General features: G+C 52.5%; 1 protein-coding gene across 5 annotated transcripts in view; it reads right to left on the minus strand.

The window, feature by feature from the left end:
* The window catches only part of LINGO1 (leucine rich repeat and Ig domain containing 1), a 206,509-nt gene that overhangs the window by 171,646 nt on the left and 14,719 nt on the right, over positions 1-20,144 (minus strand). For 4 of the 5 annotated variants that reach the window (XR_014779356.1, XR_014779357.1, XR_014779358.1 and 1 more), the window contains exon 2: positions 12,639-12,751. The gene's annotated coding sequence lies outside the window, so the exon portion shown is untranslated. Of the gene's footprint in view, positions 1-12,638; positions 12,752-16,047; positions 16,168-20,144 lie in introns of those variants that run through there. The other variant, XM_084782261.1, reaches the window with a different exon arrangement.

Raw genomic sequence — 20,144 nt, forward strand, 5'->3', positions numbered from 1 at the left:
CCCACACCTACACCCAGTACTCGGGACACAGTCCCCATCTCTCTCTCTCTCTCTCTCTCTCTCTCTCTCTCTCTCTCTCTCTCTCTCTCTCTCTCTCTCACACACACACACACACACACACACACACACACACACACACTGCCCTCCTCCCACATCTACACCCAAAGCTCAGGCCACCACTGGCCATGATCTACCCACCCCTCCTGGAAACACTGTACCAGCCACACTTTGAGACTACAGCTTCCCTCAACACACACACACACACACACACACACACACACACACACACTGACTATGTGCATTCTCTCCCACAGAGGGAGACACAAATCAGATCCTCCTCTCTCGTGCTTAGCACCCCACCCCGCCCCCAGTATTGTGCTCCCAACACAATCCTCATCGCTAAGCAGCAGCAGGCTTCCCTCCAACCCCGGCTCTCCTCTCTCTGCTCCATCTTAGCCAGTCATCCAGTCACCTTGGCTTCTTCCAAGTCTCAAGATACTCCCAACCCCTTCCCCCCCACCCCTTCCCCTTACCACTACCACCTCCCAGCCCCCACCAACCCACACCACCACCACCTCCCAGCCCTCCTCCCCACACCCCCACACCCCTGTCCCCACACCTCCACCTCCGTGCCCTCATTTTGTCTCCTCTGCTCAATGTCCCCAATTCAGAAAGGCGTCTGGGCCCCCTCAGAGCCACTTACTTATCCGTTCCACATATTGTGGCCTTCTTTAGTTTCTTTCCAAGTTCACCACAGACGGAGAGTCCCTGAATTTCCTTGTCACTTGGCTGGATTCCATTCCAACAGGAGCAAAAGCCCCGTGAGGGCAGGAGCCTGTGCGCAGTACCTGCGGAGCCCAGCGTGGTGCCCACACCGAGTAGGTACCGTAGATACTACATCAGTATGAATGGTCTCCAGCCCCACCCCCAACCTTGGTCACAGCCTCCAGGGCTTATGTGGAAAGTGGGATGGAGAAAACCTTTCTCCGTGAGTTGAGCTTCACTGTGCTCATCTGTGCTTCTGAGGAGGAATGGCTACCTTCACCTTCCTTTGTAATCGTGTCTGCACAGAGACATGTAAGGCGCTAGAGTAACAGGCTAGAGAGCTGGGGCTGAAGCAAGTACCTGCACTCAGACAGGTAAACTGAGGCAAATAGACTGCTAGGGTAAGAGGAGCTTTCCTCGGACTAATACACTGTCCTAGACATGAGGGGGACAGATGACACAAGGAAGGACATGAGCTTCCCCGGGTAGCAGCCGCAGCAGAAGGCTTGGCCAACTCAGAGAGGATGGTGACACTGTCACTGAAGGACCAGAGCCCGGAGGTAAGGCTGCCCTAGCAGAGACCCTGCCTGCCCAGCTGGATGAGGGATGGTGCTGCCGAGGGCCAAAGTGTCCTCCTCTCTCACGGCACACATTAGGAATTATTTCTCTCTGGAGCAAACGATTTGTTACAATATCCAGCACGCCTTTCCCAGCTGGGCACCCTCCCGTAGAGCCTGGATTAATCCTGGAAGTCACTCCATTCATTTAGGCCGTGCCTAAGTATGCCTCCTCTTTTATTAGGGAAATTTTTCATTGTTTTGAGGAGCTCATAGGTTTTAATTTGGTGCAGAAATTTTACAGCCTCCCTCCGGTGGCGTGGCTCGAGGCACAAGTAGACTTGTGCCTGAAAAGACCTCCTGGGTCCCCAAAGGCCAGGCAGGGGACCATGGATGGACTCTAGGGAGGAAGTTAGCATGGCATAACCCCTCCCTCCAGGGACCAAGAACTCAGCTTTTGGTGCTGGGTGGCATCGGGTCACCCTTTAACATCCCTGATAGGCGAAGCCAAAGAAGACTGCATTGCTTGGGTGCTCATGCACTGAGCTTGCCCAGGGAAGTCTAGGGGCCACCACCACCAGGGATCAATGTAAATGAATGATGACTCAAGTTCAGATGGAAAAGCACAGTCCAGGACAAGCAAGGCACTGGCCACTCAAAGCCTAGTTCCATACTCTTGCAAATATGCCTGTCCAGGCCAATCGGAGAGCACTGCCGAGGGCCTGGCTGTCACGCAGAGGTGCTCGGAAAGATGAGACTCTGGGGTCTCGGCCTACCCAGTTCCCCCAGACTCTTCCCAAGTCACCTTCTTGCAAGAGTCAAACAGCCTAGCCCTTGGTCCCTTTGCTCTGGATAATGGTTGCCCCTCAGGCTGATCCCCACAGGCACAGCATGCCAACTTGAAGAATTGACATGACCCCACCCCACCCCACCCCCAGCACCAGCCCTTGCATGAGACCTTCCAACCCTTTACCTTCAGCCTTGAAGTCTGGCTATTCACCGACCCAACACAAACCCTTGACCCTCCCCTCAGGCCGTCTGTGCAGGATGCAGGCTATGCACCTGCTCCCTGAACTAAGTTAAGAGATATCTCCAATTCTTACGCCTCCATCCCTCAGAGTCCGTATCTGTCTGTCTCCCCATTTCCACCCCCACTGCGCGTGCACACACACACACACACACACACACACACACACACACACACACACATCCTTTCTCTCCTACCATTGCTGCCCTTGGGCTACTCATAATTTGCCCCAGGCTTACTCATGCAGCCAGAGCTTTGCTCACACTGCTCCCCACCAGACAAACTCTTTGTCACCACCCTTCTTCCTTCCAGGCTTCCATGAGTCCTCTTGAATCCCAGGGACCAGACCCCGCCCCCAGGGCGTGCTCCCCAACTTCCCAAGCCCTAGCTGATGCTCCTTACTGAGGTTCATAGCGTTTTCCCCCCTCGATCCTGTAAACTTTAGGATGCTACAGAGGTGGGGATGTGTTAAACCTAAAAGTTGAGAGAAGAACAATAAAGTCCTCAATCGTCTAATTAAAGCAAGACTCACTTAACACTGGCCAAGCCCGGACCGGGGCTGACCCAGAGAATGGCTCTGAATTAGGTTAGGCTGGGTATAAAGGCAGAACTCACAAGGCGACATCCCTCCCACCTTCGTCCAGTTGGGGCAAGCATACATTCTGACGTACTTCCTGCCTATGGACCTCCCACTTATGTGTGATCAAGCATCTCCCGTGCAGCTGGGGCAACCAAGCTTGTTTGCAGACGTGGAAACACTCAGCTCGCTATCTTACATGAACAATGCCCCCTCCGCACCTCCTCCCCCCCCCCCGGGATTCCAGGAAGTTGTCCATCCTTGGGCAAGGGGGGCTTACAGGTTAGAAGCATTTTTGTTTTATAGATCTCTTAAGCACAGTAATTTAAACTGAAAACATAACTTTAGCCCTCACAGACGATGCCACCCACTCAGTCTGTGATAGCTGGGCCCAGGCAAAGCCCACTGGGTACTCAAGAAAAAGTAGTTTATTAAATGACTCAGTGGGAGGACTACCACTGAGGGGGTTATAATACTTTCCTGAACAAGGTGTTATTGTGCCCATTGCGCATATGGGAGAACTGAGAATACATAAATCCCTTCCTTGCCCAAGAAGCAGAGCTGGGAATGCAACCAGATCCGCCAATCGGTGCGCATAGGGTGTTGTCCACACGTCTCTGTTCTATGAACCACTACCCAACCAGCCCCGTGGCCAGCACAGCCAGACGTGTTAGTTCCTCTGAGTCTCACCACACGTCTGGGAGGCTATCTGTGACACACAAGAGCGAGCAGAGGTCCACAGAGGTTGGGCCGCTCACTCAAAGCCACACAGGAAGTGGTCAGGCTGGCATCTGAATGCAAATTCCCTCTGCTTCCAGAAGCTGATCAGGACTCCCCAGCCCACTTGAGGATCTGTAGGACCTGCCCTCCCTGGGGCTGCGGGCCTCCCCTCCCCCAGGACTCCCAGGAGTGCCTCATCATGGTTGGCTGACCTTTTGGAGGGCCAGGCTTTCACAGTTCTAAGTGTTTACACAGTCAGCCTGGCTGTGACAGCTCAAGAAAGTAGGACATGCAGAGGAGGGAGGGGGCACGGCAAGTGTGGGCTGCAAACGCTCCCACTATCTTCCTTCCACATTGCTTGGACAGAAGAGCCACCAGGGCACAAGCTCCTCCAATGACCTTGGCAACCACTGGGAACAGCATCCCTGGACTTGGGGTAAAGGTCTGGTCTGGCCACTGAGAGGAAGGCACATAGCTAATCTTTCCTACAGCCTCTCGATGCTTAACGACTTGGAGGGCCCCAAGAGACATGGAATGAGAGGACTCTTCTAGCAGGAACCCATTTGAGTTGAATCTAGGCCTCGGAGTTCCTGTTTCCTCATCTGTGAATGGGGTGGTCATCACCACCACCAGCACCACCACTCCGCCTCCCCAGACATCATGGAAGCAGGAGGAACCCAGTGGGACTCAGCAAGCCTGAGCTGTGCCTGCTCTGGAGCACACAATAAATAATCAGATTCAAGCTGGACAAATCCTAGAACATCCCAGAAAGCCACCTGGGTAGCATCAGGTGTGGGTATTAGACTAACAACAACAAAACCACACCCACGTGTGACCAGGAAAGCTAGGGTACCAGGTGTGTCTTGGAACCAGTGACCATGGGCGCTCAGAAGGCAAGAAGAGGGCCCAGGCCTTCTCCCAACTGTACTCTGCCCTAAGAGGAACTCCCAGGAGTGACCCCAGGCTCTGTGAGTTCAGCCAGGGCTCTCCAGATGGTCAGAACAAAAGGACTCAACATATCACGTGGACAGAACTGAACACCAAGCAAGGACAAGAAAGCAGCACAGGGGAAGGCCTTGGGCTGGCCCAGCGTAGGGTGGGCTGTGAGGGACAGGACCCTAGTGGAGATCACACATAGGTGGGCTGGAAGCTTGAAGCTAGAGGTTCCCCCCAGCCAATGGCGCAGCCTGGCACGGGCCTCGCCCTCTTCCACAGTTCTTCTAGCAGCTCCGAGGCACTCCAGGCCCAGGCGGCCTTTCACCACACAGAAGAGCCTCTTGACTGAAAGGCCTCTGAGGCGCCTCACTGCTGTGTGTCCCTTAATTGGGAAATTGTTAACTTCTCCAAGAGGAATTTTAATTCAACTCGATTGAAGGCTGGGCAAAGCCAAGTACCAGCACTGCCCCCTATCCCTTCCCTAAACCACGACCTGCCTGGTGCAGCGGGAAGGCAGGCAGCATGTTGCCCAGGCCACTTGCACAGTGTCATATCCTATTGACTTCCAGGCTTTCTATTTCTGCTTCTGGTGCAGCATGCCTGTGGTGTGCCCTAAGGACAGTTCTGCTCTGCCCCTCTTTGACCCGCCATGTCGCCTGGGCCTCTCATGGTAGTGGCCCACAGCCCTTCGTGTCCTCTACCACACTCCCCTTGGACCTAGCCCCTCCAGGCACATTTGTTGAGCATTTACTATGCGCCAGCCCTTTATATGCATCAGACTTCCTCATCTGCACAAGGCAGATGCCATTATTAGTCCCAGTTTGCTGGTAACAAGACCGAGGCCAATCCGGCTAAAGTAAATCGCCTCGAGTCACACCATTTGGGAGCAGCGGAGCTGGGGACGAATCCTGCACTGCCAGCTCCAAAGCAGATTCCATTTTTAACTGCCATCTACAACTCGACTACTGCCTCACCCATGGCTGTGAGCCTCACCCTCGGGGGCCGTAGTCACTTCATCTCTGTGTCCCTGGGAATGGCCCAGCCTAGGCTACAATCATGCTTCATAAATGTTTGCAGAGTGAAAAAAAAAATTGAAAGATGATCAAAACCACTTTGCTAGTTATTTCCCCCTTTGATCCTAACCTCGTCTATGACAAAAAAAAAGACAGGCAGTGGGGCTAGAGAAATGGCTCAGCAGTTAAGATCACTTGGTCCTCTTGCAGAAGATTTGGATTGCGTTCCCAGAACCCACGTGGCAGCCTATAACCCTCCATAGCTCTGGTTTCAGGGGGTCTGATGCCTTCCTCAGCCACCAAGCAAGCATATGATACACTCACATACAGGCAGGTGAAACACTCAACCACATAAAATAAAATAAATAAATCTTTTCAAAAAACAGACAAGAAAGTGATTACTAAATCGCAGGCAGGTAGATCAAAACTTAGTGTTAACTGCAGCTGCCCCAGGGTACCCTGCTTCAGCGTAGAGCCCTGAGGGGTTGCACCCAGCCACCTGAGTGTGCACAGCTGCCCCTCACCCTGAGTGTGCAGGGCTGCACTGGGAACAGAGGATAGGTATTCCTGAGCACGGCTCCCCTCCGAGGCTGAAAGGGGCCTCTGAGAAGCTATCCTGCCTGCTGTAGGATTTGATTCCCTTCCTGGTAGCTTGGAATCACCACAAGACAAGGTGTTCATCACAATAGGGCTGCCTGGTCCATCTTGGGACCGTTCACTGCTATGTAAGTCAGACCACCGGTCCCTTGCTGTTAATGGGTGGCCAGGCATTAGCACACAGGGACACGGGCAGGAAGATCTGGATTCTGGAGGCATCCTTAAGACCCTGCATATCAAGACCCTGTCATGAGAGCTAGAGATACAGGTCAGTCATTGATCAACCTAGCACGCTCAGAGCATTGGTTCCCATCCCCAAAACCAAAATGCTTATGTGCCGAAATTATAACTCCTAAATAAGGTCAAGATGTGGCCATGCCCTTGTTTGGAAGGTAGGATGCTGTAATGCAATTATTAGCTAATTAGGATGAGGTCACACAAGAGTACGATGGCCCTTAATTCAATACAGCTTTTTGATAAAGAGTATGGGCCAGGAGGCTGCCTCTGAGGGTAAAGGTGCCTGCCACTAAGCCTAACGAACTGCGTTTGATCTCTGGAGAGAAGGAGAGGGTAGACAGTCTGTTTCAACAAGTTCTCCTCTGCCCTCCACGTGTGTTCTATGGCACTACAATCTCATTTTTTAAAAAGATTTATTATTTATTATTATGTATACAGAGCTCTGCCTGCATGTACATCTGCAGGCCAGAGGAGGGTATCAGATCACATTACAGATGGTTGTGAGCCACCACGTGGTTGCTGGGAATTGAACTCATGACCTCTGGAAGAACAGTCAGTGCTCTTAACCACTGAGCCATCTCTCCAGCCCTACAATCTAATTTTTTTAAAAAACTTCGGTTCACATACATTTTTTTAGAATATGAAGATCCAATCTAAAGCAGCTAAATTTTTGGTAGGGCAATTTGCCAACATAGCAACCCAGGGTGACACCATGGGATGAGACATGGGGAGGCCAGGCAGAGAGGTCTGGCATAGACCCTCCTTCACAGCCCTCTGGCCTCCGGAGAAGTAAGACAATACTCTCTTGGTGTTCAAGCCATGTAGGTGTGGAGTTCTGTTGTGCAGCCCTACTAATAGGCCACATATGAGGGGTTTGGGGGCCTGACTCGACCCCTCATGGGTTGTGTGGCTTTGGCGGGCTACTGCCTTCTCTAAGTCCCTGTTTGCCCATGTCACCCCTAGAAGACTGCACACAGCAGGTTCTCCATTAAGCCAGGATGAATGAGCAAAGAGCATCCCTTACCCCCACCCCCCACCCCTCACCCCGTGCCTGTGATACAGATGCAGTGAGCTGGAGGATGGGTGGTGTCCTGGAAACACCAATGGAGACACTGAATCCACAAACAACCATCTCAGGTACCCTGTGCTGCTCCTTGACTCTAAGTGGGAGGAGGTTCAGGGTGGGACTGTATCCATCAAGTCTAAGACACTGCTGAGTCCCTGCCAGGGATGACCCCCCCACCACCACCACCACCACCAGGCTCTAGAGTGAGAGAAGAGACCGTCCCAGGCGAGCACCAGGTGCATCTTCTGTCCCAGGGAGCCTGGACCTGACTTCAGGGAGGCAGATTCAGCTCTGTCAACATCGGGAAGAGCTTCACCAGAGCTGTTCCAGGACCTGGACAGAGTGACGTCATCAGCCTTGCAGCTGTGTAAGGAAAAGGTCAGATGGGCACCTGGACTCCCCTGGCATGAATGAGCCTGATTTGAACCAGAGCCCCAGCATGAACAATCATCAAGAGGTGCCTGGGGGCGGCTAAGGAGAAAGCTCACTTGGTAAAGTATTCGCACCTCAAGCATAAAGGCCTGAATTAAATCCTCAAGACCAAAACTTTTTAAATTAGACTTTGAAGTGGTGATGTGTGCTTTATAACACCAGTTCTGAGGAGGCAGATGAGCCCGAGGGCTTGCTGGCTGCCCTGCCTCGCCTACTGAACAAGCTCCAGGATAATGAGGAAACCTGTCTCAAAAAACAAGGTGGGTGCATCGGGCATAGTGGCACACACCATTAATCCCAGAGCTGCTCTGGAGGCAGAGGCTGGTGAATCTTTGTGAGTTCGAGACCAGCCTCGCCTACAAAGCAAGTCCAGAACAGACAGTGTGTGCGTGGCCTGAGTAGCAGCACCCATGGTTGACCTCTGCCCTCCACATTTAAGCACCGTATGCTTACACACACATACATACACACGCACATGCACACACACACACACACACACTAGGGGACTGAACCTTCTTCATCATCTACATTCTTGGATTTCCCTCTGTCTCTAATAACTTATATGGTGGTTTGAATGAAGTATTCTCCATAATCTTAGGCATTTGATTGTTTGGTCCCCAGTAGGTGGAGCTGTTCAGGAAGGCTTAGGAGGTGTGGCCTCATTGGAGAAAGTGTGTCACTAGAAGGAAACTTTGAGAGTTAAGCTTCCTACTTAGGGTTCCAAAAATATTCTCTCCGCCTCTACTCCTGCGCCATGGCACCACTCTGCCAGCATGGACTCCGCTCCCTCTGGAACCATAAGCCACATAAAGCCTTCCCCCTGCCGGTTGCTTTATGCATGGTGTTTTTAATCACAGCAATACAAAAGCAAGTCGTACAGTGTCCCTGCGCAGAGCACAGCTTGGGCACCCCAGTCGCCAGAGCTCCGTGGCCTGGGAAGAGCTCTGTCAACGGTGCATGAGGTGGGAGGGGGTGCGAGAGCATGAGGACGCACGGTGAAAGCAAGTGGAAGATGATGACACTGAGGAGCTGAGATGACACAACAGGTTAAGTCAGCTCACCGTAAGCCAACGGGTCTGGGGAAAAGTACCAAACGGCTAGTGAGAGAGAGACCGAGAGGAAGCGGGGTCAGAGAAGGCATCTTAGAGAGGTCACACTTAGCTGGCTGTGAGAAACGCATTCCAGAAGGAAAGTGAGACAGAGCTTGGGGTGAGATGAGTCACCTGCTGGAAAGAAGAGGGATACAAAGGGCTTAGCCAGCTCATGACAGAGTCAACAGGGTTAGGGCTTTGGACTTCAGCCCCAGGCAAACAGGGAACTGCTGCAGGTTCCTGAGGAGAAGTGTGACCTGAAGGCAGGCCTCTTAGTAATGCTCAGAGGAACCTGTGCTGCTGCAATCTCACCAGACGGGGCTCTCTTGTGGGGAGCAGTTGATAGGATTGAGCCCAGTATCAGCAATCTGCACACCTCCCTGCCCTGACAAGCATCACAGAAAGTACCAAGCACTGGGTCCTGGGGAGGAGAGGCCTGGAGAGTAAACGGGCAGGAGTTTGTGTGGACTGAAATCCCTCCTCTGCAGAGCTGCAGTAAAAGGGCAGGCTGTCGCTAGGGAGCCCTAATGGCTGGGTTTGTGTTGGGTGGTGAGCCCCAGCCTCCTCTCTGCATGCCCTAGCCTAGGCTGTGAGGCTTCCCCAGCCACCTGGATCATGGCAATAGCCATGTGTCTACGTGTGCAGCCTCGGCTATTTCCAGGTCCACCTTGCCTGCCTCCAGCTTCAAAACACCTCCAAATGGGACTCCTGTCTTCTCCTCCAAGCCTACCCAATCCCTGAGTAAGTTGTGTCCACCACACACACACACCCAGACTCTGCTCTCCCACAGCCTCCGCCACCCTACAGATGCCGCTTCCAAAGCCCCCAGGTTAACCCTGCCATCACTGGACCAAAAATGGGTCTGGGGTCCTTAGACTTACCTTCTAGCTTCTCTGACCCACCCACCTTACCAGGGATCCAGAGCCTGGGAGCTATGAGTCACCTCTGTGGTGACCTCTAGGTCTGGTTTGTCCAGAACCTCCCTCAGGCCTCTGTTCTTCCTCCTGGTCTTTGCTCAAAGATGCCTCTGTCACCAGCCCTGTCCCAGCCATGCAGGATGGGCGGCCCCCATCTTGTGTTTACCCTTTCTAGCCTTACCTGTGTCCGGAATGAGTATTACTCCCTGGTCTAACTGATAAACTGTTCTAAATTTCCCTGTCTGTCCTGTTTGAAGGTCAGCTCTGTGAGGGTAGGGATTTGTCTGGCACATCCCCGATAGAGACTCATGGCTCTCCAGATGCAAGGCTAAGCACAGGGAGCCACACCTAGTGTGCAACGTTGCCTGTCAGCAAGTCAGGAGAATGAGAAATGAACGAACCACCGGGCCAGCGAGGACACCAGGGAATGCCCACGGAGCACCTAGCATACACCATGTAAGGATAAACGTGTGACTCAGGAGACAGTCCGCCCTGAGAATCCCCACAGACACATACCCATGGGCAATCCCAGCATCCAAGGAGGTAGTGCTGAATCCAACAGCACCGCCCAGGGGTCAGGGAAGCTACGCCAGCCGTCCTGGGCCTCCATCATGAGCCACTAGCCCAAAGGAGCCGAGGAAAGGCCTGTCTGAGCAGTCGTTCTCATTCAGACAAGAACCAGGGAATGCATGCTCCCTGCAAAGGATGAGAACTGGGCAGGGCTCCCCCCCCCCCCCAAATACATAGAGGCTCCATAGAACACCACAGATACACTTGTACTAAGGGGTGGAAGGCAGTAACACCTGGGACCTGTCTTGCCTGCACTTCCTTCTCCTTCCCGAACATAGGATCACTTCAAAAAGCACTCACGGAGAAGGCGGGGGAAAGAAATTAAACAAATAAATAAATAAATAAAAACCCATGGGCTTCCTCAAGATTTCAGGAGTTCACTAAACCAGGTGCCTGCATCTCGGCACAGAGGCAAAGACTCTCCACAGCTGGCCAGCTTCCCGGGCTTAAACACCATGCAAATGCCCCACCTCTACAATACAGCTTAAGCTGCCCTTCCCGACCTCAGCCCTTTCCTGCCAGCATCACCCTCTGTGCACCACTTTGTTCACCCAGGCTTTATTATAGTGACAAAACACTAGAAACCATCAAAATACACAACAGAGAACTAGTTAAATGGGACACAGCAACACAGGCTGGAACATTATGCTGCCATTAAAAATCACATTATAAAAGAGTATTTAATGATGGGAAAATGATCTTGGTGTAGTATTAAGTGCAAAAGGCAGGTTAGAAAACAGTGAGTACAGCTTGATCCCAATTATGTCATAAATACATATTTTGTAAAAGACTGACGGGCAAAACACCCAAGCACTTGCATTTTTCTATTGAGAACACACATTACATTTTATAACCAGAAAAAAAAAAATAGATGGTTTTTAAAGGACCCTACAGGCTTCCAGCCTTGGCCTGGAAACATCTCCTTCAGCCAGCCCTGCCAGCCCCCAGCTGAGCCAGGCTTCCCCTGCCCTGCACTTCGTGGAATGGTTCCATCTTGTACCTGTCACTGCTGCTACCCACAGGGCAGAGGCAGGACAGCAGCAGCCTCCTGGCCAGAGTGAGACAGAGCCCAGGACCCTGTTCCCCATCACCCAGGCGTCTCTCCCATCCCCTGGTAACTATCACAGGCAAATTAACAACAATACCCAGGACCAACCAGTTATCAGAACTGTTACAGTGGGGGTAAGTGGACTTCAGAGTGACATGTAGGGTCAGGAAAAGAACTCCTGCCACACCCAACAACTTTCTCCCCCAGCCACACACAGCTGTCTCCAAGGCCCAGGAAGGGATCTTCTGAGCCCACAGCCCCACTGAGCCTAGAGCAGAGGACAGCATGGTCTAGCCTGCACCACTGTTCCTACTTAGCAGAGTACCACTGTAGCCTTCCCATTGGTGCAGACACAGGAATAAGGTGACTTATCTGTCACAATCAAGCCATGGTCAAGCCAAGCAGAATCCCAGGTCTCTCCTGTCCTGCCTGCTCCCTTCCCGTCTCATCGCTTGTATACTAGTTTCCACATATTGCCTCCTTTGGGACAAGGAATGGAAGGGCCTGTCACCTCCCTCATGGTGTTCCCTGCTCCTTGGGATACAGACCAAGGGGCTGTCAAGAGGCCGTCTGCTCTGTCCACACAAAGCCAAGTGCAGCTAGCTGACAGTGCTTGTCACAAACACATACTCCTAGGATCTGAGCCTTGTCCTGCCCTGAAGGTGTCTGATCCCAAATACCAACTGTGGAGCCCCATTAACTCCACACATCAGAGCCAAGGCTGGCCTCTTGACAGTTTCTTGGACACTGACTATCTCCGTCCACACATTCCCACTCCCTCCTGACCTGGAGTCAAGCATATATTTGGTCAACGATGTGACAGGACTGAGGGCAGAGTGCTTCAGTTTGCCATTAGAGACCCCCGCCTCAATGCCAAACGGGAACCTATTAGCCAGTGCTGTCTGTGAAACCATGTGGCTGGGACAAGTGCCCCAGGCTTCTCAGCTGGCCGTGGACCAGGACTGGCCACAGCAAGGGCTACTGGGATTTGATGGCAGAGGAGAGGGGCAGATGGATGCATGAAGAAAAAGACCATGAGACAGCCCTCCCTGGAAGCCCCCATTAACCCACAAATGGCCTCTTACCTGTGACTGGGTATGTTGGGTGCAGGTGGGCTGGGATTAGTTAGCCTGGGCCTGCTTCAGTTGGCCTTTTGGCCCATAGGCACCAGCACCTCGGGGTCTGTAGACATGGGAGTCTGTGGGAAGGAAGAGGGCGTGGCTGTCAGACAGGGTGAGCAGGATGAAATGAGAGGGTAAACGTGCAAATGGCTCTGAGTCCATCCAACTGGGTAAGTAACACTGTACACACACACACACACACACACACACACACCACTTTACTCAGTGGCACACGCACATTCACACCATCAGCTGGATCAGGGAGGCTCTGGGAACTTGGGTATCTGGCACCAGGGTGATGGGTCTGGCTACTTGTCCTCACAGTTGGCCCTGTGATCTTGGAACAGTCGACTCACTAAGTCTCACTCCCCTCACTCGTGAAATAAGGGATTCTCTCTTCTGCCAGGACAGCAAGAGAAGAGCCGAGACACAGGGCCTAGAGGGCTGTAGGTGTCCAACAATACCACTACTTGCCTCCTGCCTGGCCGCTAGGTGCCAAGATAAGTTCCAGGCTAATCCCAGAGTGTGCCATCAACAGAGCCCAGGAAGCCTGTCCCAGGGCCTGAGCCCTTGCCTGTCCTCAAAGATCCTTGTAGCTCCCACTTGCCCTCTCCCTCTCTTACTTCCTCTTCAAGCATCCTAGAAAGGTTTAGGAAAGCATCCTAGTCAGGAGCAGGAAGGATGCTAAGGTGTCCAGCCTGGGATCTCTGGTACATGACACTACCAGAAGGCCAGAAACAAGGTAGGTGCTCCCAGCTCTCCTATATCATGACCCTGTGGTCCTGAGCAGATTTTCCCCCTCTGCCTCAGTTTCTTCAAACCTCTCAAAGTCCTGAAGAGTTATCACGGAGGGGTCCCGATCAGATCTGTGTTTCTCAGAGTGTGAGACACACATCTCTGAGCTGCATGGGGCGGAGGATTTAGGCAGTATGTAAACATTTTTACTTCCATTGGCTTGTGTTTATTGTAGAGGAAAGCAACAAGCACGTCACAGGCATGATTTCACGGGTGTGTGGCTCAGAGACAGCACTGTGGTAATCCACCTTCAAATAGTTGTCCATGAAAACCAAAGGCCACAGGGACAAGCGCAGGTGAGGAAGAGCCTAGGAAACCTGGCTGCGTCCCAGCAGCCTTTACCTGCCTTTCCCCGGGGGGCCAGGCCCTGAGCTCTTTGGTTTTTCCATGTGGGACCGTCCAGCATAGGCCTGATCCCCAGAGCCTCTCACAGAGCTGTAAAATCAGATAGATGGGAGGATGGGTGGATGGCAGTTGATGCAATGAGGGCAGAAAATGGCAAAGGTTCAGAGTCCCTCCCAGAATCCCCGTTCTAGCAATCAAGATGTTGGTTCAATTTCTAGCCGTGTGGCAGGCAGAAAGGGTGAGATTTTGAAAGTGGGTCTTTCTGCCTCCTGGGCTTCAAGTTCTCCTCCTACAAGGAGGCAGAGAGTTAGGTGCCAAGCGGGACATGGACTACCACAAAAGGACCAGAGAGGAAAGGGCCCACTGGCCACCCTGCCTCTGGCCCTATCCTGTGTTCCCATTCAAACGACCTTAAAGGTGTTTCTCGGTGACTGAAGATCCGGGAGATCGAGACAGGATACAGTGGTGTCAGCTTGGCACAAGTGGGTAGCCAGGGCCTGAACAATTCATCAGGTCTGAGTCCCCAAAGCCAGGTCCAGCCAGGCAGGAGTGCCCTCAATGCCTGCCCAAGCTGGCTCCCGGTAGACTGGCATGAGCCAGCTAGACCCAGGCCAACAAGGACAGCCATGTCCCTGGCAGACCTCCAGACCACCTGGCTGGCGGCCCTGAGCTTAGCTCTACCTGAGCTGGCAGGCCAAGGCATCCCCCCTACGAGTGCTTCTCAAACCCCCACCACCCCCCCCACACACACACACCCGCTGCCATGCTCCCAGACAATGAATGGGTCTCCAGCTCCCTTCCCCCAGCCCTTTTTGAAGCTCCTGCTCTCCTCTCAGAGGCATCACAAGAAGTTGCTATGGAAATGGGACCACAGGCAGAGCATGACAATGATTTGGGGCAGGGAGGAGCTGCAGTGGGAGCCAGTGCTCTCCTGGACACGAGGCCTGCCCATGTGCTGAGCCCCACGAAGAATGAGAGAGCTACGGAGGACTGGGGAACCAGGGCAGAGACAGAGCTTCCTTCCAACCTGCCCTGTCGGATCCTTGCCCCTCAGCAGAGCCCTGAAAACCCAGTGCGTATTCAGCAGCAACTGAGGATGCGGCCAAAGTGGGTTCAGCTCTGGGGGAAGCGGGGACAAACACTGCCAACAAACAGCATGTCACAGAAGTTATATTCCTGTTCTGGGACACGCCGCACGGAACTGGAGTCTGAGAGGTTTCCCACCATACAGACTGCAGACTGAGAGCTACTAGGGCTAGCATCCCCCAGCAGGTCAGCCCACAGCCAACCCGGAGCCCCAGTCTCCTCGCCCCCCCCCCCCAACCAGAACCCTCCGACAACACACTGCCTTTCACTTATTCATCCTCCCGGCTCCTTTACACACTTTCTGTTAAGTGCCACTGCGAGCCTGGTGACTGAGGTGGACGCAAAGGGCACAGAAGATACATGGACAAAGGTGACCCATCTCCATTAAAGGGAAGACATCCAGACAGGGATCCAGCACCCGTGAGTCAGGGATGGTGGCCTTGGATTTTAGGTTCTGCACTTGAGCCATGCTGCAGAGACCTGGCAATCCCTCCCCCACCCCCACCCCCGCCCGCTCACCTCCCAAGCACTCGCTCCTCTACAGCCCACAGAGGCCTCGTTTCCAGAAGGCTGTGGGGAGTGTTTCCACAAGCATCTTGCTATAGTATGGAGATTGCATGTCTCCCACAGGTCCGTGCTTTAAAGACACGGTCTCCAGGGAGGCACTAGTAGGAGGGGGCTGAACTAGTGGGAGAGCCTTAGGTCAATAGGGTGTGGTTTTTTTGGAGATTGAGGCCCCACTCTCTTCTGCAGTAAGGGCTTTGCTCCACAGTTCTTCTACAATGAGGAGCTACCTCATTGTAATGGAGCCAACCAATCATGGACCAGGACCTTTAAAACTATGAGCAAAAGTAAACCTTTACTCTATCTAAAGAGAAGATCTCAAGCTGCGGATCATGACCCCTTTGGAGTCAAACAACCCTTTCCCAGGGGTCTTGAATATCAGATATTTACATTAGGGTTCATAACAGTACCAAAATTATAGTTATAAAGTAGAAATGAAATAGTTTTATGGTTGTGGGGTGCACTACAACTTGAACTGTTTTAAAGGGTCACAGTATTAGGTAGATTGAGAACCACTGCTCTATAAGATGGCTGCTTCGGATATTTTGTTATAGTCATGGTAAGCTACGCCCTGCACACTTACCTCTTTTATTCCTTGAGTACCGTGTCTGCCCTACCAGAGGTGGGGGTAGGGAGAATTTGCACGCTGCTGACACAGAAGTGGGGTCTTGAGTTCCACCAGTAGACAGCCCATTAGACACTTTCTTCTCCTCAGACCTCAGGCCCAACACAACACCTGGCAAGCACAAGGTGCCCAAGGCGAATACACGAGTGAGGGATGGAACAGACCTTGTGGGGACAGCAACTTGGCAGGTGTGACAGGAGTAGGGCACGCGCTTTGAGCTCCTTGTGTATAACAAAGTGCTCTCCACGTGATTCCTAGCTTGGAAGACCAGCTCCGGGGCATCCTGCGTGGGATCTGTCTCCCTGCAGCAGGTGCAGCCTCCCCGGGCCTGTGTTATACAGGTGGAGACTAAGACCTGAGTAGTGGCAGCTACATTACAAGGAGCCCCGCACTGAGCCGGCAGGAACAGGAGAGAGCAGCAGGGAGAGAAGGGTGGGGCCGGGTCCAAGTCTATGGGAAAGAGCTAGGTGGGCCTGAGAGGCTTCCTGGTGGAGGTGGGACTAGGGCTGGCTCAGAGCCTGCCCTCCAGAAAGAAGAACTTTTTTTTTTTCTTTTTCAGAGAACGGGCACAAAGTCTGTTAGTCAGTCCACATGACTTGAGGCTAGACTGTCAGGTAGAAGGTGAAGGGAGGAGCCCTTTCTCTGACAGCTGTCATCATGTCCCCACCCCCACCAGGGCGTTCCTTGTTACTTCTGCCTAATGAGACAATAGCTGGGGCAGATCCTGGGAGAGACAGAAGAGGGATGGGGCAGAGCACCCAGGAGACGGAGGTCCAAAGACAGAGGTGCAGTTATCTCAGACCTGCATGGACATAGGGAGGGACAGAACTGAAGGGCAGACAGATGGGGCCACTGCCCGCCACTCCCGCCAGAGACGGCACTGCAGCTGCTGAGAGGAGCAGACAGCTGGGAAGGAGCCTGCAAACACAGCTTTGAGAAGACTCTCAGCAATAAAACTCATATTTGAAATGAGACTCTGTGCAGTTGGGGGGAAGCCTTCCTATGCCAAACATTAAATCCAGACGCTGTAAAGTGGAAATTTGACAAATCCAACAACATAAACACGTAAAACATCTGTACAGCAGAAGACACCATAAACAATGTTAAAATGCAAGTGAGGCACTGCAAGAAAATATCGCTAATATGCAAAGAGCCCCTACAAATCAATAAGAAAAAAGACAAAAGAGAAAAATTGGGAGTGAATTAGAAATCCTCAGAGAAAGAAGTAAATTGGCCAATAAACGTATGAAAAGATGTTCTGTCTCACTAGCAACGAGGCAAATGCAAATGAAAACGACACGATACCATTTTTTGCCCATCAGATTGGGAAAAATTAAAATGATTTATAACAAGCAGTGCTGGCAAGGATGATGGGAAATGAACACTCACAGACCATTGAAGGGAGAGGAGTTGGCTCAGCCACTGCAAGGGTAATTTGGCAATATTGATTAACATTTTAAACCCACACACCCTACAACCTAGTAATCCCATTTCCAGAAGCCTTTTTCTACGGGGGCGGGGGGGGGGGGAACAGTGCAAGGGCACACATAAAAATGCTCAAGGATGCTCATAGCAGCGTTGCCAGTAAGAGTAAGGAAGAAATTGGAAATGGCCTAAGTGTTTATCAATAAGGAAATATTCAAGTAAAACATAGCACATCCACACGACGGAACATTCTGCAGCCATTCAACAGCGTGAGGCATGGCGGCATGACAACAGCGGAACAAAGATGCTACTTCAAAGTAACTATGTTTACAAATAACAGCCTATTCATGGATGGAGAGCCAGTATGCCAGGTCTTGGGGTGATCACCTTTGAGGGGTGGAGCAAGGTGGGACAAGGGGCTTGTGTGGCTTCTGCATTCCACAAATGTAGTGTTGGGTTTTCTTTTGTAATCAGAAAAACAAAATCAATAGAGAGCTAATGGATTTTTTAAAAATCTTGCCCAGACCCTAATATAAAATGCAAGTCTAAGCAGCACTTCTCTGGCTTGAAAGGCAGGACTCTGCGCTCCCACTGGGCCCCAGGCGCCGACCCCCAGGCCCCTACTGGACCAATTTGAGACCTTGGCTGAAGAATGTGGGGCCAAGATGACAAGGGCAGAAGGTCACCCCAAGTGCACAGGCTGGCTGGGACCCAAGCCCAGGACTCTAGCCTATGAATGCTGGCTACGGGACTAGGGGAATTCTCTAGTTGAAAAAGAAAAGTCACCTCCCTGGGGAACTCTGGTCTGAGCATCTCAAGAAAAGGGAGCACAGAGGGCACCTTTGCAGTAAGCCAGGGGGTGGAGGGGGATGGGTGTGGGTTTTCTCTACACTGCAGAGGAGGTTGCAGAGCCGGGTGTGTGGGCAGGGGCTGTGTACACATGTGACAGGTGTACACATGGGCTGAATCTGGAGGGTGTGTGCACTCCCAGTAGCATGCCTGTCTGTGTAGTCAGTGGGAGCGTAGGTCTGTTGTTACTCCCTGGGTGACAGCAAGGAAGGGTGTGTGTGTCTCAAGAGGGGAAAAAGAAAAACCCAAGAGGCCGTGTGTGTGTGTGTGTGTGTGTGTGTGTGTGTGTGTGTGTGTGAGCGCGCGCACGCGCGCGCCTGGGAGTTGCCAACGGTGAGGAGACTCTGTGTGCACTTGTTTCTTTTCCCACCCACCCTGTGTGTATGAGGGCATTTCTACAGGGAGACTGGGCATGTGAGCATGTGTGTTAGGATATTTGAATACCAGCAGCTCTGCAGAGGCCCGGAGCGAGTGGTGAACCCCAACACTCACACTACAGATCTCCCCAGGAGCCCAGGCCAGTCAAATACATCTCTCCCACTGCAAACCAATCAGAGAAAACTGCCTAGAAGGCAGAGGCCTCTGCAATTCTAGAAGGCTCCTCTCCCTTAAATATTTATTTACATGGCTAAGATCTCACTGACTCCCAGCACACCCTCAAAGAAACAAGTCGAGTTATATGAAGCAAGGCCAGCAAGGGCCAGCAAAGCTGCCATGAAGGGTGGTGAATGACACTTGCTACCTTAGTTCAACCCACTCACCCACTTCACAAGAATTTTAAATATATTCTGTCTCTCTGTCTCTGTCTCTCTGTCTGTCTGTCTGTCTGTCTGTCTGTCTCTCTCTCTCTCTCTCTTTCTGTGTGTGTGTGTGTGTGTGTGTGTGTGTGTGTGTGTATGAGTGTGGGGTGTGTGTGTGTGTGTGTGTGTGTGTGTGTGTGTGTGTGTGTGTGTGTGTGTGTGTGTGCAAATGAGTACAAGTGCCAGTGGAGACCAGAAGAGGGCACCAGATCCCCTGAGCTAGATTTCCAGTAGCTGTGAGCTGCTCAGCATGGGAGCTGGGAACTGGGATAGAATAGTCCGTAGGCACGCACAGTGCAGGCTCCTGAGTACTGAACCATCTCTTCAGCTCCGTCTGAGGGCCTTCCATCTCATCTGCAGGGGCCAGGGGCTGCATTCCACAATGAGGATCCAACCCCCTGAAGGGCCTGCTTCCCTCTCTCTTGATGGGGAGATGGCTGTCACTGACATCTCCCTACATTCCTTACTGGACTCAGGAGGCCTCTTATGACCCATCCCCTATGGCCCTCTGCCCCAAGCCAGGTCCCAGCGCCTCCCAGCTCTACCTCAGTCAGTGTGGGGCCTCCTGTCCTCCTTGGCAAAATCAGGCTTCTCAGACCTGCACCTGCTGTGCCCTCTGCCAGGGATACCCTCCCTCCCTGGCCAGTTCCCGGTACCCTTCAAGAAGCTTCTCCTATGGACTCGGGGGACCACATCCTGGCATCCCTGCCTTTGCCAAGTCCTGCTCTCACTCTCCTCACCCCTGGCTCAGGACAGTTCTGACTCTCCCGGGGGGGGGGGTAGGTCTTGGTCTCTGATCCTAGAGCCCAGCCCAGGCCTGATACAGAGGAGGCACCAGGAATACGCGATCATGAGATAAATGAATGGGTTGTCAGAGCACTGGTCCTGACCTAGGCACACCACGGGCCTTCATAAGGTGGCAGGGTAGAGCATAATGGCTTAGCTTCCTATCCTGTGTCACCACAATGGGCAGCAGGCATT

Source organism: Acomys minous (assembly GCF_964271855.1).
Source record: "Acomys minous genome assembly, chromosome: 5".
NCBI classification, from domain to species: Eukaryota; Metazoa; Chordata; class Mammalia; order Rodentia; family Muridae; genus Acomys; species Acomys minous.